Source organism: Myotis davidii, unplaced genomic scaffold (assembly GCF_000327345.1).
Source record: "Myotis davidii unplaced genomic scaffold, ASM32734v1 scaffold8441, whole genome shotgun sequence".
NCBI classification, from domain to species: domain Eukaryota; kingdom Metazoa; phylum Chordata; class Mammalia; order Chiroptera; family Vespertilionidae; genus Myotis; species Myotis davidii.
Window position 1 is genome coordinate 1 of NW_006291313.1, and position 5284 is coordinate 5284.

At 38.3% G+C, this 5284-nt stretch overlaps 1 pseudogene; it reads left to right on the forward strand.

The window, feature by feature from the left end:
- Positions 1-820: 820 nt before the first annotated feature.
- On the forward strand, positions 821-1593 carry LOC102774966 (annotated as a pseudogene).
- Positions 1594-5284: the final 3691 nt, after the last annotated feature.

Consider the following 5284-nt stretch of genomic DNA (forward strand, 5'->3'; position numbering starts at 1 on the left):
ATGCTGCATGAAAGTGTGGAATATTGACCTGGCTCAATGGCTCAGTTGGTTGAGCATCCTCCTGTGCACCAAAAAAGTGTTGTGTGTTTGATTCCAGGTCAGAGCAGATACCTAGGTTGTGGGTTCCATCCCAGGTGTGATGCATACAAGAAGCAGTCACATTGATGCTTCTATCTCTCTATCCGCCTACCTACCTATTATCTATCACCTATCTATCTATCTATCTCTATCTCTGTATCTATGTCTCCCTTCCTCTCTCTCTAAAAAAAATCAGTAATAAAATAATAGTAAAAATAAAGTGTGGAATATGATGTCCATGTGTAAGGTTCCTTATTCAATTGGGAGAGGAATTATGTGGAGTGTTTTATGTGTTATTTTTCTGAACTATATTTTTTGTTTAAAATTTTTCAATGTGCTTCATACAAATGTCACTCCCTCGACTAGTAAGTGCTCTAAATTAACTATCTCCCCTTTTCTAAACTTTTTTCAAATCCACCAAAGGGACAGTGAGAAAACAATCTAAATATCATATATTTACACTCAAGAATTCCTTTACACTCAGGAGTATCTTCAATCTTTATAACTAAAGGATGAATCACGGTGCCTGGAAGGACCCTGCCCCAGGGGAAAACTCACACAGGGCTCCTGACACCTGCCCCCAACCCTCTGCCTCTCCCAGGCCTAGGGCTGCTTCCTCAGCTGCACCAAGGGATGCCCCACACTGTGCATGAACTGGAGCCCATGAGCCCGGGAGAGGAGCCATCTAACCTCCATTCACCCTGGAGCTGGAGGAGGAGGGAAGAGGCCCAGAGGACACAACATGGTCAACTTTAAGTTGTTGCAGAAGGAAAACCTTGGTTACTTTACGATATTCATACAACCTAGTGAAAAAGCAGCAGTAAGATGCTTGTCTCAAAATGACTGGAAGTTAGATGTTGCAACAGACCAATTTTTTCCACAAATCCTGAACCTTATATATGAGAGAGTGTAAAAGGACCATCGGACAGAAAGAAGTTAGTATATCTATACACTAGACAGAAACATCCTCAAGGTTAAAATAAAATTGGAATAAATGGCATACAGCAGTTCTGTGATGACCTGGCCCTCAGGCCAAGCCAGCGTTATTGGGTTGATCATTGCATGGAAGTTCAGAGCAGCAACAGAGTGCAAGTTCTCCAAACAAGAGTTCATGCAGGGCATGACAGAATTAGAAAGTGACAGCCCAAAGGCCCAGATACCCACGATGGAAGAGGAATTGTAAGGACCATAACAATTTAAGGATTTTTCCCAATTTACTTTTTTTTTTTTACCAATTTACCTTTAATTTTGCAAAGAATCCAGGACAAAAAGGTTTAGATCTAGAAATGGCCATTGCCTACTGGAATTTACTGCTTAATGAAAGATTTAAATTCTTAGACTTATGGAAAAAGATTTTGTTGGGACATCATAAACAATCAATACCAAAAGATACTTGGAATTTTCTTTTAGACTTCAGTACAATGATTGCAGATGACATGTCTAATTATAATGAAGAAGGAGCTTGTTCTTGATGACTTTGTGGTATTAGCACGCCCTCAAAGTGCTGCTAACTAAACTGAAGATTAAGCCTCATAATTTAGACTAAGGGTTCAAACATCTTGGAGCATATTGTGTTCCACTCTTCTAATGGTGGTTTATGCTTGTATTGTAGTCTGGGCCTCTCTAACCATTTAAAACTCCAATATTGTGGATTTCATCTTACATCTGTGGACCATCCTAGTTTATTCTCCCAGAAGCTTTATGGTTTTGAGGTTCATTCTTGCACAAAGCACGATGCTGTCTTCATTAGAAAATTGTTTGGCCTAAGAATTAAACATAAGCATTACAAACAATTTCTAAAAACTCCTGAAAATATGCTTTGGGTTTTTTGCAAAGACTATGCTGATAGCACTTCCAATGGAGTCATATATTTAAGTGTAATCAATTTGGAATGGTCTCTTGGGGGCGGAGATGTATTTCCTGGCAAATCACACATAAGATTGATGTGAGTAGAGAATCTGGAGGAAAAAAACAGTCAAAATAAACAAATTGAAAACTAAAAAATAAAAAGGATGAATCACACAGGAGTTAAAATCTTGCCCAGTCATGTAAATAGGAATCACAGATTTTCCTGCACAAACATGCATGTCCTCCCACCCTGTCCTGGCTACCTGGAAGGGAACTCAGTGGAGGTATTTTTATACACAGTTATCGGAAATGCATTTGAATAACAGAATGATTGTGAGTGCTGTCCTCAAATACCAATACAAATGCCAAAAGTAAGAACTGCTTTTTCCATAATTTCCCTCAGTTCTGTTTGCTTTGATGATAGTATCAATTCATTATAGCTATATAATAAGCCATTCTAAAATCAAATAGCTTGAAATAATTACTTTATTTTCCAATGGGTTTGTGTAGTGGGGATGTGTTCTGATCTCTGTTGGTCTCCTCATTGAGTCTGCAGTCAGCTTTGAGTCAGCGGGGGTGTCTCTGCTAATCTTGGCTGGCCTTTCTAATGTATTAGGGGCTCAGCTACGGTGACTGATCTAGGGAGGGATTGGCTGGAATAAATGAGCTTAATTTGCATGTCCTCTCATTCTCTGGAAGGCCCACCTGGGTTTGTTCACATGGCTCAGCCAAGCTTCTGATTTAGAGCAGTGGAAATGCACCAAGGCCTGGTAAGGCACACTGTCCCTTCCACCATATTTTATTGGTCAAAACAAATAAAAAATCCTAAATGCAGCCCAGAGTCAAAGGTGGAGAAAAAGACCACTCCTGGATGGGAGGAGCTCAAAGTCACATTGCCAAAGACATGGAAACAGAAAAGAATTTGGACCACATGAAGGCCCACCTGGGTTTGTTCACATGGCTCAGCCAAGCTTCTGATTTAGAGCAGTGGAAATGCACCAAGGCCTGGTAAGGCACACTGTCCCTTCCACCATATTTTATTGGTCAAAACAAATAAAAAATCCTAAATGCAGCCCAGAGTCAAAGGTGGAGAAAAAGACCACTCCTGGATGGGAGGAGCTCAAAGTCACATTGCCAAAGACATGGAAACAGAAAAGAATTGGGACCACATGTGCAAACAGACTATCACTTGGGTACATTTTAATTCAGTAAACTTTTATTTCTGCCTCCACCCTCAACAGCTCACTGATCTTACAGAAGAAAGTGAGAGTACAAATATGTTTAATGAACAGGTGTGGAAATTCTACTGTAGAGGATCAGGCCCCTCCAAATATAAAAATCACCCCTCTGCAGCTTGCCTCTCGCTTACCATTTCTAGGCTGAAATAAAGTAAAACTTCTTTCTTCCAGATATCTCATGTCCAAGGGCTTAACTCACTAATTAACAGGGCTAGAGAGCTGTTGCTTTCCTGATACCATCTTTTTAGACATCCTCCTGTAGACATTGCTTCTCTTTTTACTGACCTGCTTTTAACATATTCAAAATGATTTCCAACCTGATACTTGTATTTGTTGGGCACGGGTTTTTCATGGAAGGAGGTGGCCTTTGAAATGCACATGCTACAGAGAAATAAGTACTTGAAAGAATAAAGTTGCTGACATAATGCTGAGTGGAAGAAGCTAGTCACAAAAGGACAAAGTCTGCATGATTTCACTTAAATGACATACCTGAAGTAGTTAAATTAATAGAAACAGAAAAGAGAATAGTGGTTGTCGGATATGGAACGAGGGGGGTAGGAGTTAGTTAGTGTTTAGTGGGTGTAGATTTTCAGTTTTGCAAGATTTAAAAGTTTTAGGGGTTTTTGCACAATATTGTGAATGTACTTAACACTACTGAACTGCACACTCAAAAATGGTTACAATGGTAAATGTATGTGTTTTTTACCACTTAAACGTTTTTTTAAAGGAAGGAAATTTTGACACATGCTACAACATGGATGATCCTTAGGACATTATGCTGAGTGAAATAAACCAGTCATGAACAAATATGTATGACTTTACTTTTATGAGGTCCCTAAATGGAGTCAAAGTCATAAAAACAGGAAGTAGAATGGTAGATGCCTCAGGCTGGGGAAGGAGGAGGAGGAATGAATGTTTAATGAGGACCGAGTTCCAGTTTGTGAAGATGGGAGTCTGGAGATGAATGGTGGTGATGGTTACATGTGAACGTAGTTAATGTCACTGAACTGTCCACTTAATTAATGGTTAATATGGTAACATTTATGTTACAGGTATTTCACTAAGAATAAATTACATACTCAGAAAATTATAGGACATTGAAAAAAAGGAAGACAAAAACCAATGGAGAATATACCATATTCATGGGTTGGGAGAATCAACATCCATATTACCCAAAGCAATTAAAATGTCGATATTACCCAAAGCAATCTATAGATTCAACGCAATCCCCATAAAAATACCAACAGCATATTTCACAGACTTAGAATAAGCTCTCCAAAAATTCATCTGGAATAAAAAAAAAGACCCTGAATAGCCACAGCAATCTTGAGAAAGAACAAAGGTGGAGGGATCACAATACCAGATATCAAGCTGTATTACAAAGCCACTGATCTCAAAACTACCTGGTACTGGCACCAGAACAGACATACTAGTATAGATCAATGGAACAGAACAGAGAACCCAGAAATTGATCCAAGTCATTATACTCAATTAATATTTGGCAAAGGAGGCAAGATCATACAATGGAGTCAAGATAGTCTCTTCAATAAATGGTGTTGGGAAAATTGGACAGATAGATACAAAAAAATTAAACTAGATCAATAACTTACACCATACACAAAAATAAACTCAAAATGGGTAAAGGACTTAAAGGTAAGATGGGAAACCATAAAAATCTTAGAAGAATCCATAAGCAGCAAAATGTCAGACATACATTGTAGCAATATCTTAATTGATATAGCTCCTAGGGCAGGGGTGGGGAACCTTTCTGTGAGTGCGTGCCAAACCTAGCAAAATCTCTGACTCAAAATTCTTCTGTATGCCAAACTTAATTTTTTGAGAACATGTTATGCCTACTTGATATCTCTTAAGGTGTATGTATGTGAAGAACCTTAAGAAATAATAAAATTCATTCAAGTGACAAAAACACAGTATATGATGGTGAAAAATACATTTATTTTTAATGTATACATGTACACTAAAATTATTTATCTAAGATGCACCTACACTGAATTTATCTGAAAAATAAAAAAAGTCGATATTAAGAAAAAAAATTGTAAATGGAAGAATGTAAGAGAGGGTTTCGCATGCCAGCAAAACTTACTGGCGTGCCATGTTTG